Raw genomic sequence first — 24,267 nt, 5'->3', positions numbered from 1 at the left:
TACAAAAAATTAAGAAAAAGATATTTTGAGAAAATGCCTAGATCTATATGGCTTTTTTAGCTGGAATTTTACCCTCTAGTTGCAGCATGGCAATAATTTAAATTTCTACATAGTTCCTCTACTAATATTATCTAATACCTTCCCTAGCTGGATTGTACCTTCCCTAGCTGAGATCTTTCGCCAACCAGCTCTCTCTCGCTCTCTCTCTCTCTCTCTCTCTCTCTCTCTCTCTCTCTCTCTCTCTCTCTGTGTGTGTGTGTGTGTGTGTGTGTGTGTGTGTGTGTGTTCACATTAGTGTTGTACTTTCCCGCTCCTTCGTCCTTCTCCTGACTTTGGTGTCTTAGGACAGGTGAATTTACTATTTTCATCCACCTGTTCTTGGATGTACTAAACTCTGTGGTATGAGCCATCCAGGAAACTTACAATTCTTTTACAGCATCTGAAACTCTCTCTCTTCTCCCAGTACCCTTAAGGCTTGCTACTGAAGTGCACTTCTAACTGCCTGAGGCTGGCACAGGTCAGACCTGAACTTTCTGATAAGGAATGCCTGCCACCCCGTCCCCATCAGCCTTCAACAACTAATTCATCTCAGTTGTGTATAAAGAAATACACTGTCTTACTCTCACTGTAGGATTAGGGTAAGTCTAAAGTCTCTGCCCTTTATCTACTTGGCAGTTATTATTCTCGAGATACCCGTTTTGGTCTTTTTTCCTTTCTTATACTTCCTATTTACTACCCCATTTTTTTCTAGAAAAGCTTCCCAAATCGATTACTTTCATTTGAACTGTGTCAGGAACTCTTTCCGGGCAAATGGATAATGAGCTTTGATTTGTTTGCTGAAGCAAATATCTAACATTCAAATGCCTTGGGGGCCAGTCAAAAATATAAAAGGAAAACAGAGTTGGTTAAAAATAATGGGAATGGAGAAAAGAGAGCATATAATCCCTGCCTAATAATATTCAAGTTCAATTTAAAAAACGTGGTAATTCTTCTTCAAGGTGAATTCAGCCTTCTCAGTATTGAGGCCTCTGCAATAAAAGTCAGTAGAAGTTAAAGCCTTCTCAGTTGTGCTATTGCCTTCCTGGGAAATTTGTCGTTATCTGTTAACTCTCTACACAAGCCCTTGCAAAGGATTGACCGCACTGTGCACAGTTACTAGAGCTTTCCTTAAACCAAGCCATCTCTGCCACCTTTCAGTGGTCCTTTCTCAATGGACTTATTTTCTCTTTGTCTAATTTTTGGCAACATACATTAAATCACAATGTTTTCATGTGTGAACCATGAAAATAAAATTAACAATCTGAAAAATTGATTTGATTTCCTAGTATGCTCAAACTCTACGTGAAGTGATCTTGGGGAATCAAGATGACCATGGAGTTTTTATAAGCAAACTGAATAAACATTCATCAATCATTTGCCCAGGTAAATATATATTCTCAATGGATCTTATTATACATTTGATATGATAAGACCAACTTAAATTGGAATCTCTGCTTCAATCTAATGAGACCCTATTTACTGAAGGAAAGTCTTTCTTCAATCAGGTAGACCTTTTAGAATTTGTACAGTGACAGTCATAAATTTTGAGGTGAACATGCTAAATCTCCAAAATTGATGACATTTGTGTCCATGTGACCAATATTTCTCTCAGCCTAATCAAGAATTTTTCAATGAAAGCTACATTTCTCTTTTTTTTCCTCAAAAAATATTTAAGATTGACATATTTTAAAAATTGTTAAAGTTTTGATGCATTGTATACTGCACTATTTTTATTTTTCTCTTCCTAGTTATATGACCCCTCAAAACATAATTTTTATTTAAAAGGCAAAAGTGATATGCAGCAAAATTGTCACTTTGCATTCAATGACAGACTTTATTTATAAAATAAGTGATGATGTAAATTGCACATTAGAAACCTCCACTAAATATAAAGAATCCTTGTACTTTATGCAAACTAATGAACAAATTAAAATTAAGAAAACATTAACCATCTTTTAAAATACTAAAGAGGTTGCTTTGTCTTTTAATTTATTGCTCTTTAACATTAAAAATTGAATAAAATATTAAAAGGGCAGATGTTTTAGAAGACTGAAAACTTGGAAGTAAAATGAATTTTGAGGAAAAATGGCATTCATAGATATTTAATTATCCTTAACATTATAGTCAGTGTGTTTGTTTGCAGCTATTTTGGCTGACATAAAAGTTATTTTTGAAATGAGAAAGTGTAGGCAAGTCCATGATATGTAAACTAGAATTAACGTGCACCAAAATGATAGGGAGCAGAAGGAACAAGAATCTGTCAGCTACTTTTTAAAGAAATTTGGATGTAATTAAGTGAGAATTGTTGAAGAAAATGCTTCTATTAAAATGCATAATTAATACAATACTTTTACTAATACGCATATCTGATAACTGTTTTGGTTGAATTCTCTACTGATTTACTTGACATTTTTCATTTTCTCTATTTCTTGATCATTTCGGTAACATATGACTCTGTAAATGTTAACAAAAATATTTTGACCCAAGTAACCTGTTAAAATTCATCTCTTGCAGCAGGGAGTCTCAGAACATACTTAATAGTTGACTGTTGTTTCCCTTCAGTGGTTTCTTGTGGTTCACATGACGCTCTACACTCGCATTTCTGACCCTGACTGCATTTTCTCTTCTCTCATCTCCCATGCAGTGATTCCTTGCGTCTTGTCCTTTCTCTTTTTTGCAAGTTACTTGTTGATACTTAATTCATTCATAGCCTCATCTAGTATCTTCACTTGTATGATTCCCAGTTGTCAGTGTTTATTATCCTAGAACAGATTTGCATGCTAGGTACAGCAAATTCCCCAGTGATTCAGTTTTCATTATAGAATATGCTTGGAAATAAAATGTTGAATACCAGCTTTCTTCTAACTTTCCAGTTTCTGTAAGCATAGGTCTTATGCATACAGAACTGTATGTTATATTCTTGTGTATCATACAGAGGTTGTTGGCAATTTCTTAGATAATGCCACAGTTATGCCCATGCCTTGTACCCTGAGTAACTACTTTAAAAAATAACAGTATACAATGTATTAAGTACTGTTATTCTCCCATGATTCTGTTACAAAATTTATTTTTATTCTTTTTCCATAAAATAAAACAAAGAACTAGTTGCAACATTTCTAAGTTCCTGTTATCTGAAAGCAAGTTTGATGATAATGTCCTGAAGTCAGTCTTCTTGATAGTTATCCTCTTAGTATTACAGTTGAGCATATCAATGAATTAAAATTCAGTAATCTTTTATGAGCAAGGGATATTCATACGTAGAAGGGATATATATATATATATATATATATATATATGTATGTATATGAATCTAGATCTTGATTCGTGTTTCTTTATTTTTCTACACAAGATTTAAAGCATATCAAATTCAATATCTTTACTGAATTGTGATCTATAAACTTACGTTTTACAGAGCTAACTGCAAAGGACTTCCAAATTCTAAATTCATGATATGGGTTGATTTTGTCTTGTATTTGTCTTAGTACTTCGTGTCTTTCTTTCCCATGCAAGTGACCCGGATCTATGATCTTTCAAATGGAGTAGAGAAGGCATTTATTACCAGTTCTATTTTAATTTCCTTTCTAGCAACCACTGAAAATTAGACTGCTGGCAGTTTTTAATTTCACAGACATATAAGACATATCAGCATGATTAAAATGCCCGATATCTCTATAACTGTTATCAATTATATTAATTAAGGGAAGATTGTATTGAAATTGGCTCTGAGAAGGGGGAAAAAAATTGCCCTGAAACCTTTATTAACTCACAATTGTTCACAAGCTATTATATTTCTTGCAATTTAGCTAGGTTTGTCTAATTTTATAGAAAAAAAAAATTAGAAGACTTGCAGAAAATGTGGTTTTTAAGGAAAACTAGTTGTGAAACTAGTACATATGACTATTATGAGTAGCTAGTTTAATGAGATTAAAATAACCTCCACATAAGTGAGTACGGGCTAATTAAATAGTTGAATTTCTAAATACATGCCTGGTTGGACATTCATTTACATCTTCTAACAAGGTATGCAATCTAGAAAATTTTTAAGCCGTTTAGGAAAATGAAACTTTTGGAACTACATTTCTACTGACATTTAGAAAATAATGATTTTAATTTAAAATGATTATAAATGTAAATCAGTATTTAAAGAGATTTTCATTATATGTTGCAACTCATTTGATTCTCATTGAAGTTTTACAGGAAAAAAATATCAGAGGGTGCTTGGATTTTCCAAAGATCACCCCAATCACATTGAAATACAGATGAAAAATTAGCACTTGTAATTCCTATTGCCAACTCCAGAAATTTATTGATTTTTAAACACTTAGTATTTGCCTTTTAAGCACATCATAGGATAGGCACTGAGTTCTCAAATATAATCAGGAATACATTTTGCTTACAATATTTTTAAACTAGTAGATGAAACGATCAGGGCATAATATTGTTACGTTATTACATCAAGGAGAAACATAAAGAAGATGACTAAGTTGATATTTGTTGATTTTTCTCACATGTGTGGAGAAGGACTGTTTCAAAGAGAAATCATGAACATATAGAAGTATCAGAAGCAATGAAAAGGTTACTTATGAAGTGAAATTGTGAATAATTTACTGTGGTGAAAGTGTAGCATTTCATAAGCAAGTAGTCAAAACTAAACAAGTTCTCCAGCTTTCCAAGACCACTTTGAAAGACAAAATGATTGAGGGAGAGCATTACCAGGATTTATTTGGTATGACCTAACAAGGCAGTCTAGTGCAGGAGGTAATTTTCTCACCCCTAAATTACCTTGGTGGCCTCCTGTGGGGCATGAAAAACAGATCATCAAGAGTCTTGTGAGATAAACTAAGATATTTGATCCCTCTTCTCAGAAAGTAGTCCAGACCACTAAAAGGAATGAGTCAGAGGATGAGCACAATGATTTTTATTTTTTAAAGATTTATCTAGTTGCCTCCTGCGGTGTGGGATGGAGAGTGTGGAAGTAAACAGTATTGCAAATGCCAGATTCACCCACCCAGGTCCAGTAGAACAACAAAGACTTGGCCAGTGCCGCGACTGCTGGACAGAAAATAGGGTGAAGCAATCAAGCGGATGAAGTGTGCTAGAAGGTCAAATCCTAACACAGTCTCTGGAGAATCCTGCAAAATCCACTTCAGAGCTGTGATTTTCCCTTCCTCGGGAATGGAAAGGTCTACAATTTTGCTTCATTAGAATAATGCCTTGAATCTTTTATTCCTGTAAGGATGTGAAGTTGAATTTCTATCTCTAAGCAGAAAAAAAAAACTTTTATCGATTTACACTGAAGTATTCAGTTTTTTTTGTCTTGATTCTGATGTAAAGTCACAACCAGAGTTACAAACACTGTTTATATTTTAGAAACTTCAAAGTAAATGATATGATGCTCTTATGAAATCACATTAATTCATTAATGCATTGTAGATAGATATCTATCCATTCATTCACTGTTACTCAATGAAAGTATATTGCAGGCTTTGGGTTAAATAATGTACAGATTTAAATTATGTACAAGGTTTGCTCTTTATAAGAAAATATATCCATAATTCAGACTTTTTTTCTTGCTACTTCCAAAGGTGGCTGTATTATCTTTTATACGCCTTTGAAACTAATTCACTTGGAACTTATGCCTACTATATTATAAAGTTCTCTAGACACAAAAATCAGGCGAAGAAATTTAAAGCATAAATTATATTCATGGAAGTAAGTGAAGATCTTCTGAAACTGGTACTTCATTTATACCAAATACATCTTTAGTTCTTCAAAATACTTTGATTACACTGAAATAGAAAGTCTCTTTACTCTCCAGATGCAAACGGCTTCATTTACATGAGCATTCTGAATCTGAATACACATGCCTCTTTTTCTGTGGTTGTTATTTCAGACTTGCTATGCCTTTTAAAAAGACACAGTGTCTCTCAGTAGGTGACTAGGGCCTTTAATTTTTCCCTTTGGTTTTATACAGGTGTAACACAGGTGGTACGCCCTTTCCTCTCTGCCCCATAGGGTGTAGCTCTAACTGCCCTCTAGGGAAGAGAAGGTTGGGTGAGCAGCCTCCAGCTCAATGGCTACCAGCAGATATACTTTCTCCAGTGCCCAGAAGTTTTTAGGGGAAACGCAGGGTGATGCACATAGAAAGGGCTTGCTTCGTGGTTTCTCTTGGGTCCCTTCCTAGACCTTAATACAAGGTAATACGCTGAAAACATTTCAAACAAAAGGGGGATAATGTTATTACTATGAAATTGTTCACATTTTGGTGGAGGGGCCTCAGACGTGGTAAACACATACGAAGGATTGTTTCAAATATTCAGAATGTCATAGTGTTTCCTCTAAGACAAACTCTTATTGATATGGATTAATATTTCTGCTTTCGTTGTATTTAAAAGGCCCAACATTCATAACAAAGCTACCTCAATATAATCAAAAAGGAAGGATGAATTATCTTAATTTTTTAACCTCATTTTTTAAAGTTCTAAGGGCTGATGAGATATTCAACATCAGTGATTGCTTCAGTCTATAAAATCGCTCCAGGGAGAAGCTGAATTTATGTGTATTTTAGGTGAAACAATGTGTTCTTTTTAACCCAGCATGAATAAAAGATAGAAATATGGAAAGATTGTTTTGTTTCTTCTTGAAACACAAAATAATTATGTACATTTTTTTCATTTCCAGCAGTTCTGCTTCCCCCTTTTCTCCAGCATGTTTTGATGCCAGAATGACTACCCCACTGAATTCACTAGTGCCTATTCTTTCTCTTTAGCATCCTGTTGAGGCTGACTAATGGAAGTCATTGTCAGGAGAGGATGTGATAGGTGGAGTGCAATTATTCTGTTCCGTGATTATCTCCCTATTCAGTCATGAATTAAACTTTGCTAAATTCTAGAGACTGCGCAGCTCCTGTGGAGTGGTGCTGCCTCACACCCGTACTACAGCACCAGTGCTGGCATACTCTGCATTCTAGTGCATGTTCCTGTCCACTGCTTCATCAGCTCAAGTGATATTAATAAGTCCGTGCTATTGCTAAACCCCATGCTTCACTGTGCCTTGTTGGTTTTCCATGAATGTACCCTGATGTTTATAAACTGCCTATAAATTAAACTCTCCTAAATTACTACATTTTAATGTGCCATCTTCTCCTGCTGTAATTCTTGCTGTTACTGAAATCCATTCCACTTTATTCTTAATGATCACTTAATTGAATAAAAAAAAAAAAAGCAGGATCACAGTTAGCTATGGAACATAGAAGTGAATTTAATTTTACAAATGTCTAATTTCAGGTGGTTAACAAGTATTCCACAAGTCAAATGCTTGACTAGGAGTCCTTTAGGGAAGAAGACCAAGGGTCATCTGACATGGATACATGATTTGGACCAAATTAAATACATAGGAAAAGTCAGGGCTTCATTTAACATTGTATAAATCTATGAATCTTCTCTTTATACTGTTATGTGAATTAGTAAAATTAATCTAAAGAGACTCAAAAATCTATAATAGCTGAAAAACTTATGTTGAAGTTGAGATATATTATCTTTTGCCAAAGCTTTCCAAGTTGTCACAGCAAATCTAAAATAATCTCTGCAAGAGAAATCATATCTTTCCTTTTTATCTTCTCTAACATATGTGTTATAAATTATTAAATCACTGAAATACGTTACTATTTTAGGTAAAATGTAACTAAAGTACATTTTATTGATACATAGCATATTTTAAATGTATACAAGAAGACTATTTCTCTAATTTTTTGTTGGTAAATATTTGGTTTAACTCTATAGAGCTGGTTAATTTAAAATGACAATGACTAACAACTAAGTGAATTGTTTGTGTTTGTGTGTGTGCATGTGCATTTTCTTCGTATAAAGTACATTAGTTGCTCTGCTATTTGAAAATCAAAGATAAAATATTTACACTTTGCCTCTGAAAAATTTCAAGAACAAATCTAAAGTTTCATAGCCTTAATTTGAGAGTACCTCATGAGCCATGGGTGCTATTTAATTAACATGGAAGATTTAAAACATGTTACTTTACATCATTATAATGTGGTAAAGTGGTAATATCATCACATATTATATGTACTAATTTGCAGGGTTGAGAAATGTTAGGTTTCTGACAGGATAATGCTGAACAATCACCCTGTAGAACCTCAACAACTGAAAAATTATTTATGCAATTGTAGCAGTGAACAGGTCCACTAAGCTCATCTGGGATGAACTGGGGTGAACAGAATCGGAGGCTTGGAGGGTATGGGTAATGCGTCTGTTCTCTGCTGAGGTAGATTCGAGGCTAATTAGGGCATGTCATACTTGCTAAACAAGGCGAGGTCATATTGCCACTTCTGTTAGGGTGTCAACTCCAAAGTGTCCATGTCACTTTTTCATCACCTCACAAACTCATATTTAACACCAATCATTTATAGATATTCACAAAGTACCAAATCAAAGCAGGCACTTACAGAGTAAAAAAAAGAAACAAAAAATATTGGCAAAATACAATGTACTAAATACGACTGGCTTGCAAAAAAGACATACTAGTTGCTTTTGCCAAACTTCCAAAATTTATTATGCTTTTGTAGGACTCAAATTTTTGTATTAGTTTATTTACAATTTAAAGTAATTAATATGCTAGATGAATTCTTAATAATCTTAATGTTTATTGGAAGGAGAGGAATCACCAAGATACAACACAAATATAAATAAATTCAAGGCAATTATATAAAAAATACTTAAAACTCCCATAAACCAACTGTTCTTTATGATCAATGCCTAAATAAACTGATAAATCTAATAAAAATAGATATCCAAATTAAAAGATGTGAAAATGCTTCTGAGTAAAATGAATGCAGGAAAAACTTTGGAATGGCATTCATAGTTCATTTAAAATTTTGTTGCAAATTATATAAAACAATGTACATGTAGTATTTACTCTTAATAAAGTCAATGAAATAAACAGAACACATTACCTTAAATAAAATATATTGATTTTCAAATTTAAGGTGAACAGCATGCTGCTTTTAAGAGTGCAAAATGGAAAATGCCTGAAACTTGGTATCCTTCTCAAAGAAAAAAAATTTAAAACATCAACACTTTTTTTTGTTTGTTTATTTTTATCAGTACCAGGGATCGAACTCACAACTGCCTGCCTGCAAGGCAGGTGCTTATCTCTCTGAGCTAAATCCCCAGCCAAAACATAAAAACTTTCTTACAATAATTTAAAGTAAGATTGACTTTTGCCCTCATAAAAAGAACACAGCCTTCAACAGATGAGCATGTGGAAAACATTCAAATTAGTGAGGAATGCTTGCTCCAATAAAAATGAACAATTTGCTGAAAATATTGTTCTATAATTTTAATTATAATGGTTGATAGCAATAAAATAAAAGGTTTGCTAGAGGAGTTATACAGTCTAAATTTGGACTATGTCCATCGATGATTGAAAAGTTAAAGGCCTGGTCTCTGGAGAGACTTTATCAGAAGATGCTACAATCTTCTGAAGATGAATCTTTGTGAATTGTCTAAGAGAGCTAGGGTTTGTCTTTCATGGGGATAGCCAGACTTCAGTATCTTCCTTTTTTTTTTTTTTTTTTTTTTTCTTTGTTTACAACTATGAGGTGTATGGTTTAATCTGGACAAGCTTAAAAGCAATGTGACTCTATGGTCATGAACTTAAACTTCCATGAGCCAGAATAAACAGTTGTTTACACATTTGTTACAGTGACAGAGAGATAACTATTACAAAGTGGGTTAATCGACTAGAAGAAGGTGATGAGTAAAAACAGACACCTCTTTGAGGCTCAGACTTACCAAGGTGTGTGGAAGAAACAGAATCAGGAGGAAGTAACTATGCTTAACAAAGAGCAAGATCAGCACACAGACACTCAAGGAAGAGACTAAAACTTACTGTCAGGGTTGGGGATTTAGCTCAGCAGCATAAGTGCCTGCCTTGCAAGTGTGTGGTTGTGAGTTTGATCCCTGGTAACGATAAAAAAAGAAAAAGACAAAAAAAAAGGTTACTGTCAGTTTTCCTCTTAAATAAACTTGAGCAAAGAAAATGTCCTTGTAAATAGGGGTGTTAAATAGATGACCATATTAATGTTTTTGGTTGGATCACTGAACCCAACTGTTTACAGTCTGTTTGAATGTCCAATTTGTATGCTTTAATACTGTGACTTGAGCAACTATCTATAAGATGACAATGTGTAATCTATTAACGTGATTTCTTACTGTTTTTTTTTTTTTGTAGTTCTGTATTACTTGTACCCTTACACTGCTTTGTTTTGTTTTGTTTTTTCTCTTTTTCCTTTTAAATAAAATTTAAAAAAAATAGTAACTTTATTAACTTTGAGTTTCAGAAGAGCCCTTAGAGAAGGAAGAAATTTCAGAGATGATGTGATATAATCCTGTACCCAAAACCTCTTCACCCTGTAACTAATACTCAGCCAGCCTCAGTGGTTCCTGTGGCTGGTTCCTTATAAATTAAGCTTTTCTAAAATTAAAACACTTTTCTGAGTTCAAATGTACTTCCACCTGTCTTTAAAATATGAAATAAATACTCTACTGTGTTTTTAATCATTAAATTCTTCCTTGCTTCCTGTTGCCTCTCCCAGACTATGATCTCTGTCCTATCTTTCAACCTCTTCACGATGCCTTTTAGTTTTTATTTAGTTACTTATTTATTTTTGGTAGCAGGAATTGAAGTCAAAATGTCATACTTGCTAGATAGGCGCTGTGCTACTGAGCTATATTCTCTGCCACTATTCCCTTTTTGGGGTTGTATGTTAATAAAATTCCTAGTTTCTTTCTCAGATCCTTGATGACTTTTATCAGATGGCTCTCTCACAGATAATATTACTATAAGCAGCTTTAATATGCAGATATTCAAAGACACACTCTCCTATTTCAATGAATTGGATTCTTTACTTCTATTGTTTCTCCATAAACAGGTCCACTGCCTTGCTTTTCACAGTCACTATTACTTTTTTAAAATTATTCTTTATTCTCTTGTTCTAAATTCACCTTCACTGCTGAAGACTGAAACTTTGGACAAGCCTCTTTATCTGTTCCTATTTTTCAATAATTAAAAAGTGCTGAATAGTAAAAGGGGCTCACGATGCTTCTCCTGTTCACCCAAAGAAAGTGAGAGTCCTAGATTGCACTTCGTCTAGCTTACTGTAGTAGCCACTATGAGATCATGTCTATCCATTGCATTTCAATGTTTTACTACTTTTTCTTTGTTTTTACTAATATTAGTAGACGATCTCACTACATACACGAGTAGATACTTTGGACTATAACTTAAGGATTAATCTTTTTGCTATCAAATTCCTTATTGTCTTCTGTTTAGGTCAGGCTGCTTCAATAGGAAATGACAGACTGGGTAATTTGGCCAAAAATGTCTCTTTCTCTCATAGCTCTGGGAACTACAAAACTCAAGATCAAGTGGCTGCAAATCTAGCATCCGGTGAAGTCACTCTTCCTGCTGTGCAGATGATCCTCATTTAGTTGAGAAGGCACATGGTGCAGAGCAGCGAGAGAACAAGCAAGCCCTCTGGAGTCTCTGTGTAGGGGCACCTAGTCCAACTACCAGAGCTCCACTCTCATGATCAAATTACATCCTAAAGGTCCTTCTAATGCCACAATATCACAGCTGAGGGTGTCATCATATGAATTCAGGGTAGGGGTACAAATGTTTTGGTGCACAGTGCACCCCTTTTCCCTACCAGGATTAGAGCACTGCTCCAACCCAGCCGCTTCAGCTCTGTTCCTCTGGTCATACTGCTGCTCAAACTCCTCTCTCAAGTCTTCAGCATCATGGTATCTACAACATACTTCCTCTGATCTTTAAAACATGCCCTAGAATCAAAATGCTCAAAAACGTAAAACCAGCTTCGTCTTGAACTCATATCTCTATTGACCTAAAATTTTCATCTTTTTATTTCCTGTACTCCTTAATAAGGAGCTTTATAAAAGTTTCTTTTATTTTTACACAATAACTTCAACTTCTCACCTTCTATTTAATATCCAGTGTGGTGGATTCACTAATGGCTTGTAACACCAAGCTAAACTGAAAGAGCATGGTGCTGGGTGTGGAAGGCCCACCTGAGAGGGTTGCCAACAACATGAAAAGGAAAACTGGAGAGGCGGATGTGTGCTGCTGGTTATCCTGGAGAAGCTTGTCATGCTGGCTTTCTTGATATGAACTCAGCTGCTCCTATCATTAGATGAGCTCAGGACCTTGCTGTTGTTGAAGATGACTGTGGTTTTTTTGTGGGTTAACTCTGACCCTTCCTTTGAGCATTGTTTCCTGACTCAAATGCATATCCCTCAGTCTGTATGCATAGATCCTTTATCCCATCGGTGTAGACTTCCTACCTTCCACAGGCCTGTCCAGTATGGATCCTTGATACGGACTCGCATGAAACCATCTTCCAGGGCTCTAGGCCTCCAGGAGGACTTGTGGAGGACATTGCCACGGGTTCTAGGTCTTCAGCCTGGCTAGTGCAGGACATTGTCATGACATCCAGGCCTTCGGCCAAATTCTTTGGATCTCTAAGTGTGTGGACAGATATCCTGTGCTCTTTTTCATTTGACTCTTTTGGTGAGTATTATACACTAATCTTCTACAACATCTGTCCTGAATTCAATCATTTCTCTTGTAAGCCCTGGATAAAACACCCACCATTCTCACTCTGTTCCAAGCATCCCATTAGAAATCTCTTAAGTTGGCCTGCCTCCATCCCACTTTAGTTCTTGGCAATGTGCAGCTAACTGCCAGTCTTTTCTAGAGACCCTAACTTCTTGGTCTCCACTGTGATACACACATATTTATGCTTCTGAAATTGAAGTGAATACAATATAATTATTTCATCTTACATTTTCATAACTATGGTTAGATTGTGAGACCTATTCTAACTGGTGACAGAAATATTGTTGAATAAACTATAAATCAATTCATTTGCTTTAGAGAATTGTCAGGCATTTTAGGTCTTAATTCAGGTGAATCAAAATCACCCCATGCCTGTCCTACCTTTCTTTCTGAATTAGACTTATTTCTCTAAAGTGATGAGGAAAAAATAATATCAGGTAGTGAGGCATCTGGGTTTCACTCTTCTTTTGTCCTGTGGAGTATTTGTTGCAGTGTACAATCGTTCCCATGTAAGTACCACATGGGCATCTGTCGAGATTTGTTTTCCCACCTGGTTTCTTGACGTACATTCTCCACTGCTCTTTGTTATAATTTTCTTTCATCACAACCATGGACCCCTTCAACATCTGCCTCTTTCTGCCTCTTGGGCAAGGCTCTTGTCAGAAGCAAAAGCAAATCCCATTACTCTGTCTTATTATTGAAACTCTGGCTACTTGCCTTTAGGGATCTTGACAAAAGGGAAGCTATGTGTGTCATCCCAATCTCAGGCAGCGAATTGACATCTCAACCAATTGGCTCCCATTGCAGTGTGTTAGTAATAAATACAGAAGGTTATTTCTTTATAGTGTCCTCAGAATGTCTGAGCACAAATGCATCCTTATTCATAGACCCCCAAACAGTTTGATGAGTTCCTTTAACACACCTTGTACTTTTCATAAACTTACAGTAGACAACAATTGAGCTTCTTTTTAGATTTCACAGGTTGTTTTTGCTAAGTACATTTTTGATTTTTCTCTGTGAAATAGAGGAATGATCCATTATTCTAGTAAGGGGAGGAAGGGATATACTTTTCCAAGTCTTCCAACTACTTGTCATTATATGAGTAACATAGCTTTCACTAAAATTAAAATCAAAGATTTAGCATTTTTCTTCTTACATCTCTGCTTTCCTTATATTACAGCTGAGTGAGCTGAGAAAAAAAGAACCAAATGTTAAAAAGTGAAGACACTTGATGATCAGAAGTAGAGACACATTCTGCACTAGGGCAAAATGGTCAAATTGTCCATAAAGGGTAAAGGATGTGTTTATGGATAAAGGAAAAACAAAACTACAAATGCTGAATATATAAAAATGTTTAAAAGCATTGATGAGCAAAGTGGAAAGCTAAGAATGCTGAGCCAAAACTGAATGAAAAGATGGGATGTTGTAAGCAGAATACTAACTTGCATGTTGAGGGCATTTGCAACTTCTAGTGATCTTGACTTTTGCATATAATCAAATAGGAAAACAGTCACACAGTATCTTCAATTTAAAAAAGTCTAAATAATTCCATCATAAAACTGAAACTGCTAAGTTTATTAGAATCTCCAAGTACGTATAAAATGGAAATAATGCCCATTCTCTGAGAGTTTTACAAGGTCATATTTCTATTGTGCAATCTAGGGCTAAATGAAAGGGGACATAGTCCATCTAAGGCAAAAATCAATATTTCCTTTGGATTGTAGCCTGATTTTACTTCTGTGTTAAGAAAAACCTCAGTGGAGTGCCACAGTCTTCAGTGCTCTAGAGTCACTACATCCCCGGCATCTGACAGAAACAATGAAATTTTCTTTGGAAAATTTTCTTTTTTGTCTTCAGTCTATATACCTCCATTCATTCTCAAAATTAAAAATTTAAAAAAAATATGTTTACAGCAAATCTCTGTCAAAGATTTAAGGAAATAAGAAAACATAATTTGAGCCTCCAAAATAAGACTGTAAATATTATAACTAGATACACAGAATAAATATGCTTGCTAGGATGCCTAAATTACTAAAGGTCCTGAAAAAAATACAAATAATTGAAGGACTATTGAAGGACCAACAAGACTTGAGAAAAGAGTCAAAAGAGTGTTTCAACATTGGAAAGTACTGAGATCAAAGTCCCTAGAAACCTAGAAAAAGACTCTGAAATAGAGTTGCATGCAGAACTTACTTAGTTTTGTTATTATTATTATTATTATTATTATTATTATTATTTTTGTATTTTTGAGACAGGATTTTTCCTCTGCAGTTCAGGCTGGCCTGGAAATCGTTCTGTAACCCAGGCTGACCTCGAGTTCACAGCATTGTCCTGCCTCACCTTCCTAAGTGCTTCCTGAGTGGGATTAAGGCTTGAGCCGCTAAGCCCACCTGACACAGTTTTATTCTTTGGGAAAATATATCTAAAGCAGAAAGATGAGCTAGAATGGCCAGAAAGGTAAGGAGGATGCACTGGCAGTATCATAAACATATCACGACTACAGTTAATATTTAAAACCAGACGTATAGTTGCTCTTTATTATAACGAAATGCTGCCATGCCACAAACTAACTACAATGGCTGTAAGGGAACAATGAGAACACAGGCGTGAAAATTCTTTAAGAATTCTAAGCATTTTATATGAATGAGCTGATTTGATTATACAAGGATCAATGATAGAGTCACTAGAGTCAGATGTTACTTAATCCCTAGTTGACCAAAATGCACTAGCTAAGTATCACAGTGCTCAATTTCCTGACTTCTAGAGTGGCATTAACAATAAGTATTTTACAGAATTGTTGTGAAGGACTAAGTGAGATGAATATATCTGCAAGTCTGATTTTAATACAAGATATGATCAAAATATATGTATTTATACATTTTTTTTAAAAAAATACATTACTATAGTAAAAGATACATTGCAGTTAAGGCCCCTCAGAATACCATGTCTTGTTCAGATATAAAGACACATCAGGAGGTGCTCTTCCATTACTTTTAGGAAGTGTGATCAAAACTAAAATGACTGCTGTTGCCAGTTCCATGCAACAGAAAGACAGGTTTACAACAGCATTTTGCTACCTCCTTCGGTCCTTATTCACTGGCTCTAACCAGCTGCAACTCCTAGCTTTTCCCCAAGGTCAAAATGACTATGAAAGTTAAACATTTAATCAACCAAGGATCTCACAGTAACCACAACTTTAGAACCAAAACCACTCTAGCAATGAGCAATGACTTCCAGAGCAGTTTTGGAAAGTGGCAAGAACAATGGCATTCATGTATTTGAAGCAAATGGGAGTATCTGTGGGAAATTAATGGTAATTTCTTATTGTAACACATTTTTTATTTATTTTATTTTATTTTATTTTATTTTATTTTTTATTTGGGGTACTGAGGATTGAACTCAGGACTTCATGCTGGCCAGAGAGGCACTGCACCACTGAGCTAAATCCCCAGCCCCTGTATTTTTTTAATTTAAAGATTCACTGTCTGTCCCCAAAATACCTCCCAGCAACTATTATTACTTTTACAAAGAAGCAGACTATTGTTATAATCCATAATTTACCATCTGCTTCCTTTACCCTATTTGAGATATGTGCTTTAAGTCTCTGCTTCTAAGACATCTTCTGACCATGGCACATGCAGAGCTTAATAACTTCCCTTCAAAGTTAAGCACTGTTTTACTAAAATTTTACCATGACTGGACCATATGTACTGTATTTTGCAGTAGCAATGGCCGTTAATTCTTTCTCTGATTTTTTTTTCACATTTAGGGTAAAGTTAAATCACTCATTTTATCCTCTCATGGGAATACACCAAGTATTTGCATGAATGCACTGGGGCTACAAATACTGGGATATGTTAACTCAGATTATTTTTTATTCTACCACTACTTGAATGAAGTCCCTATATATCATAATATAGTTTTTATGGGCAAAAGTATTGAACATTAAGCAAATAGCATTCAAAAACATATTTTTCATATCTGCTCTCACGACTACAATTTCTTCCTGTTATTTTTTTCTCTACTTAGAGCAAGCAAATGTAAAATTACTCAATTAAATGGCCCCAAATATTTTCGTGTATCTTTTAAAACAGCAAATGTACTGCTTTTTTACCATTAAAATACTCAATGTAGAGAATATAGTCCATAAATCAAATATAGAATGTCATACACAATTCCTTTGCAGCAATGAACAAATAGTTTGTTTCATTCTGAATGTTTGATCAGGTTTACCTTGTTCTTCTTTAATGAAAATCTCAGGCTACTTGTATCTTACAATAAGCTGTCAACATGAAAAATCCACACTCCAATGTCAATGTGCAGTGCTTGTGGTTCAAAGGATATTTATAGCACATGTGATTTATTTCCCAATCACTTAAAATTTAACAAAGAATCTATACCATAATTAATCTCAAAAAATGAAAGGTAATTCATTTTTACACATGTTAGTTGAACATAAATTCTGCTATTTTTGAAGATGCCATTGGCAACAATATCACAATAGCTACTGAAGCTTGTATACAGTAAATATGTTTAAAAAATCCTCACCTCAGTAAAACCTAACATGTACTCTATGTATCGGGGAATGCTTCCTTTGATGTTAGCTAAGTGGAGATGGCATATCATAGGTTTCCAGGGATTTTATTATAAAAATAAACATCTATTCTTCAATTGTACATTATCCTATTTCATCCTTACACAAGATATATTGAAATGTATTTTTATATTTAACATACGTCTCAGTGGTAGCATAAGAAACCACATATAAGTTAATAATTCATTCTTTTACTAAAAGTATATGATCATTAGCTAATTAAGTATATTAGAACTGATACTAAAAGATATATACAATACAATGCTACAAAATTATACTAGTGTATTTTCATAATTTTATACCAGTGCATATAGGTATATTGTATAGTCGATAAAGTAAATATTGACATAAGTATAAAATTCAACAGTAGTCAATTTTTGAGTGCTATTATAATGAACATTTATTTCTTAATTATTTTGTTTTTTTGTTCAATTTTGTTTTAATAGCCAATTTTTTTTGTGATAGAATGTGGAGAAAAGAAGATGAATATTGACCTATCTTAAATACAAAACAGCTCCAGAGCATAAAATTGTGTATTACCTGAATTTCCCTCTCTATTATGATTAAAAATCCAGGTGTGTGATTGAGTTTTTAACTTATACAACACAGCATGAAACTCTTTTAATGGACTAATGTCCTAAAACTTCCTCATTTATGCATGTGTAAACACGTTATTCCTTAACTTTTTCTGTAAAGTTATAATTGTATAAATCTGGTTTAATTTACATCAGAGAAATTTGTCAACAAATTTCCTTACCTATGGGTACCTTAAGTCACTAAACTAAATTTAGTACATCACAGCTAAGGTGTTGTTCAACATTCTTTGAGCTTTTCCATGAATTCCATGTGTCTTAGTTACTTTTTACTCATTGCTGAGACAAAATACCTGAAGCCCACGTTGGGAAAGGAAAGGTTTATTTTTTACAGTCTTTGGATTTTCCGTTCATACTCAGTTGGCTCCAAAGCAGGGTGGTGTGGTGGGGCCGCAGTTCACTGCATCTATAAACAGCAAGGCAGAAACTGGCAAAAGAGCGAGATACACCTTCTTCCTGCCATTACATCACATCCTGGCTCCACCCATAGGCCATTGTAGCACTCACACTCATAATCCAAGCACTAGACAGTGAACCAATCACAAATGCACAATGCAAATGCATGAGGCCACTGACATAAACCATGACACCATGGTATTTGGTGATTAAGTGATTTCTTTTGCTGGTGGCCATATTATTCATATATATATATATACCTCACATAGTAAACTGAGAAACAAATTACACATTTTTATATAGAACAATAAAAGCAAACCAGGAACATTGATTTCCATTTATAAGAATTGTTTAATTAAAAATGTTAAGAAATAGTCTGTAGCCTTCATTTTAAATATTTTATTTCATTTTATTTTTAATAATGTGCTACAAAAACATTCTCTCCTTATAAAACACATAGACATTTGTGTCTTATTAATTTTCTGTAGAACTCTTACTTGATTAAATGTTAGTATTTTATTTCATTATTTTCCTGATTTTCCTTACTATTAGTGCTTTTTTTTTAACTTTTCACTTTACATTGCACCTTCAGTCTCACAGAAATGCTTACAATCTCTGAGAGTTAAAGCTCAGCGAGAGTTCATTTTCAGGACCCAACCAATCCTAGTTCCTTTAGCAATGTTTAGGTATTCCAAGTTTTCTAGCTATATACCAGTGCATCCTGAAAAATGAATACGCACAATTCTACTACCAAGTCTATAAGAAGGCAATCATCTGACCACCAGCAACCTAATTTTTTTTATAATTTTCATTTTAATGTGATAGTGATATGATTTATTAATCATTCTGGCATTTTTCTCCTTGACAGCATTTTTCTCTGCTGTTACATCCTTTTTGGAGGGGTAAGTACTGTCCACTACTTTGCAACTTTGCACTAAGTTTTATATATTGAGACACTTTGTGTCCATTAGAAGGAAAAGTTTACATTTGACACTCCCTTCAAGTTTTAAAAATGTGCTTTAAGGGTTAAAGATAGCTAACAATGAATAAAATATGTATTCATGGATATAACTGAAATATAATCTGTCAATATATTTAACTCGCAGTAGGTCAAAATTCATCTTTATATATCATTTCATTTAATTACTGTCAATACAGATTTAATGTTAGTGATGTGTTATGCATACTAAACAAAAACCATAAAAATAGAGCAAAATCAAAGAAGAGGTTATATAAGGAATAAATTCAATTACTATCTATATATTAAGAAATACTCAGATTGATGGTTTATGATAGCTGAGCTGAAAGCAAGCTTGTGTTATTAGAAACATCAAAAAATGTAAATTTTAAAAAATAAATCAGAGAGAGATGCATTCAGAAGTGGGAGTATTATGCAATTCTATAATTTCCTGTGGTAAAAAGAGAGCATTTTTGTTTAATATAGAAAGACATATTTCATTTCAGAGAAACCAGATGGAATGCAGACATATGTACTACACTAGGTAATAAATTCATCATAGACAGCCACAGAAATCTTTGTGAGATGGACAATTTATATTTTTCCATCCCTGTCTGACCTATTGCTTGATTATTCTCATCGCATCTCTATATATTTTTGTTTTAAATTAGTAAAAGAAAATTGTAGGAAACAAGATAATATAGATTTCTGTGATTATTTTTTCATGTAATGCAATATGTTTATCACAAATTTTAACAGAATTATACAATTGTACATAGGAGGTGACCTTAGTCAAATACATGTATCTGTCTTTTATCAAGTGATAAATAATGTGTTTGACATGCTTATTTAAATTTTTAATATGGGTATCTAAAGCATACGCTCTGGAGAAGACACTGGGCATTATCCTGTGCCAACTTTGTACAGTAATTTTATATTTCCTCAAACATTCATATATTTTTATCAGGTTTATTCATGGTGATTGAAAAAACATTAATTCCTAAACATCTAAGAAAAATGCAATCAGGATGGTATTTAAAATTTTTTCCTTCAAAGAAGGAAAAAAATGGTAACAAAGCTTTTGTTAAGGAGGAGCAGAGAAGTTAAAGACAGGGTAAAAGAACAGAAAAAAATATGTAACATGTATAGGAACAAATTGCTATATGATTATGATCATTATATATCTTTATAATATCCATGTATCTATATATCCATGTATATCATCTTAGGATATATATATATATATATATATATATATATATATATATAGTTATATAATATATACTAGATATATACTAGAACTATCATGTACCAATAAATTTAATTAATAAAAAAATTGTACTCCAACCCTGCAAGAGAAGCCAGAATTCTTTACCCTATCCCTATAAACTCATAATGTACATCTAATATTGTAGCCAAAAAGGTTTGGCAATTATATTGAAGTACACAGGATTAAGAGCTGGCGTTTGTCATTGTAGTCTCTGTATCTATCCAGATGTTTATGGAATCTTTCACCGAGTGAAGTCCAATTTGAAATTATTGCCAGTATGCCAACATGGTTAATGCTGGTGATTTTTTCTCTTCAGATGTATAAATCTGGTACATAATCAATAGAGAAGCAATCCCATGATGATTAATTTCTTGTTTATAAAAATTGACTAATTGTGGAGATATATATATATATATATATATATATATATATTGGTACCAGGAATTAAACTCAGGACCTTGTGTTTGCAATGCAGTTTTTGTGCTGGTGAGCTGTCTTCCAAGCCCCTAGTATATCTTAACTTTTAAACATTTCCTCAATGTCAATCTGTTATAATGTGTAATAATATAAATAAAGTACTAGTTGATGCCATGAGTTTCAAGTATTTTGATATTTGTCAGTAATCTTTAATTACTGACACAGGTCCCATTTAAGCCAGTTAGGGTTTACCTTATTAAGCTTTTAGTAATTTGCCAAATTATTTATTCTACTATAATTAAAATGCCATTTCATCAGAGCCAAACTATTTTTCAAAATGAGCACATCTTTTCACTTGCATTTGAAGTGAGTGACAGAGATGAATTAGCTAATGTGTGATGCTTGTTACTTCACTTATTGTGAGACGTTCAGTCAATTATTAACAGTTATTTTTAAATTAAAAATGTATTAGTCATAGTCAATCTATGCATAGAACTCTACCTAGGACTTCTCATTAGGTGCTGCAGGCCACAAACGGTGGAGCCTGTAAAAGACAACTCTGAAAGCAGTAATAACAAACATAAAGCATTAGAGGACTCTGCTTTTGAATTTGAGCAAAGATTAAGTTCCAGAAATTTTTAAAGATATCTATATCCCAACAAAACTCAATTATGTAATTATAAACTTCACAATTTATAGAGGCAACAGTTCACAAATGGTAAAAGATGGAGGCGTCTTGCTCTTAAACTGTGAAGTTAAGATTTATGAGACTGACTGTTGAAGTAAGTGTCTGTTTTTATTAACTAATTTGAGGCATAAATCAATGCAAATGTTAATCTTGAGTGAAAAGAACAATATTTCATACTTTAAAGTTACATACATACATGATAGATTATATGATATACATCTATGCATTGTATGATAGATTATATGCACTTTTATTCAAGTCTGTATTTTCTCAGAATGTTTTTTAAAATTTGATGTAAAAGTACAGAGTGGAATAACGGTGGTCAGGGTCTGGCGTGACTAAAATGTTGAAAAACTCAAATGATACCAGATATTACTTAGGAATAATAATTTCAATCTATTGTACAACATGGTGATTGTAGTCAATAATTTAGTGCATTCTTGAAAAATGCTAAGCGAGTAGATATACTGTTTGTAGCATGAAAAATAGTTTTATTCCATGTTGTTATGTTAATTAGCTACATTTAGTAACTGCGGCAATGCATATATATTTTAAAATTTTGTTTTATGCAGTAAGTGTATACAATTTTATGCATCAATTCAAACTATGTTTTTTTAAAAAATCAGAAAAAGTTAAACTTAGAATGCATGCATATTTTTGCAAAAAATACTTATCTAAAGGAAAACCATTTATTTCTCTTTTTAATTGTTACCTAAACAAAAAAGACAAGCATGTGTGTAATTTACAAGCATACAAATTCAGAAATCCTTTCAAAGATGAGCAATTTAATTATATTTTCTTGCATATTTACCAGTGAACTTCATTGCAATTGCTACATTTTATTTTTTATTACAAACTCCAGAGACCTAAAAGAGATTGTAATAGTACCTTCAAAGTTATAATTGAAAGCTTTCAAAAGTTAAATTACTGCATTAAGAACATTGTAAAAAAAATGGAAGTTGGCAGAAATTAAATTGTTCTTTTCTGAATTCATATATAGCTTCCCAGCATTTCATAATTTAACCTTCTTTGGAAACAGTGTCCTTATAGAAGCAAGCAGTGAAGTAGGGTTACTCAATATGACAGGTATCAAAAGAGGACTTTTTTTATTGGTACTGGGAATCGAACTCATGATCGCCTGCTTTAAAAGGTAGGTGCTTATGCCACTGAGCTAAATCCCCAACCCCAAAAGAGGAAATTTGGACACATAAAACTTACACAAAGGACAAGCTGCAGTAAGAAGATGGCCATTTCTAAGACAATGCATACTTGAAACTCGTAAAAGTAGAAGGCAGTCCCGAAACAGATCCTTCATGAACCTTTAAAAACACCATCTAGTAATATTTCTATACTCTAGAACAAATTGTGAGATTACAAATTCCTGCTCTTCTTAATCAACCAATTTAGAGTGTTTGTTTCAGGCACTGTACAAAGTTAAAATGTTATCCTAAAAATGTTATCAGGTCTAAGTGTGAATTTTCACTTCTACAGCAGCTCCATATCAGCTCAAAGGAATCTGTGTAGAAAAGTAGATATAATATTTATTAATGAACTTCTGAAGGTTAATGTTGAATCTAGCAACATTAGTTTTCAGACATTCTTAAAATTCAGAGTAATAAAAATCAACTTTCTTAGCCAATTGATTGTAACTACTAAAAAAATGCCATATAAATGGGGTCATCATTATATAAAATAGTTTTGTAGATTTAGAATATGAATTTAACCTGGTACATATGTCTCCATGTCACTAAACAAAGTCTGAGGAGGTCTCCAAAGAGAATTTGAGGGCCTCTCCTCTCCCCATCCACTGAGTTGTATGTGATTTGCTAAACATCACAGACAATTTTTAGGGTACGTCTATTAGGCAGAATTTTAAAAGAGAAACACTGTAATAAACAGATTAGAGGCCCTCAAGAGAGATATGCTTCATAACATGGAGATAGATGTATTAACATGGTCTTGGGGTATGTTTTCGAGACATTCCTACTCCGTATTAACTTACCCATCTGCAATGCTATAGCAGAGTGTAAACCTTTTACATGTGTTTCAAGTTGGGATATGTTGTCCACTAATATTACTCCTTTTTTGACAATGGAGATCTGCAGAAGGAAAAGCAATTTACAGGTGAAAACACAGGTCTAGAACCCAATCGACAATGTCTTTAATTGTCTTTTAGTGTGTTTAAGAATTTTATTATTTTTGAGTGGGCGAGTTTCCAGGGAGGAAGAAATTCTGCGTAACTTTGTTGTCTTGAAGCTGCATTTTTTTCTCAGAGTATAACCTTAAAATTTCAGTTTATGTGATATAATTCTTATCTATTTTTCCTATCAACTCATTCATATTGTTTTCAGGAAACAGGAATAATGAGCCATAGGACACCTGAGGTTAGCATGTATTAGTATATGGTGGGCATATATTTATCATAGGAATACACAACTCCCCCGTTAAAATAACACAAATGCTTATTACTTTGTGGAGAGTTAAATTCTATATAACATCCAAAGCCAAAAAGAGGGATGGGCATCTGATTCGGGTCTATAAATTAGAATTCATTGCTCCCTTCATCAGAGAGATTAGTTTAGGCATGTGTGAAAAATCAAATTAGGTCACTTGCTTTTTTCCCTGTTTGCAATTCAGGAAACAACAGACTAAAGATAAGATATG

The 24,267-nt window shown here is 33.6% G+C and overlaps 1 protein-coding gene across 20 annotated transcripts in view; it reads left to right on the top strand.

The window, feature by feature from the left end:
• Positions 1-24,267, top strand: part of Mgat4c (MGAT4 family member C) — a 698,044-nt gene that overhangs the window by 61,138 nt on the left and 612,639 nt on the right. For 2 of the 20 annotated variants that reach the window (XM_063255246.1, XM_063255240.1), the window contains exon 2: positions 19,139-19,172. The exons of the other annotated variants lie outside the window; for them this stretch is intronic. The gene's annotated coding sequence lies outside the window, so the exon portion shown is untranslated. The remainder of the gene's footprint in view (positions 1-19,138; positions 19,173-24,267) is intronic. 20 annotated transcript variants of the gene reach the window in all.

Source organism: Cavia porcellus, unplaced genomic scaffold, assembly GCF_034190915.1.
Source record: "Cavia porcellus strain 051 isolate PalLab524CR breed Dunkin Hartley unplaced genomic scaffold, mCavPor4.1 scaffold_8, whole genome shotgun sequence".
Classification (NCBI taxonomy): domain Eukaryota; kingdom Metazoa; phylum Chordata; class Mammalia; order Rodentia; family Caviidae; genus Cavia; species Cavia porcellus.
The sequence above is the reverse complement of the archived record's forward strand: the minus strand, read 5'-3'. Positions and strand labels throughout refer to the sequence as shown.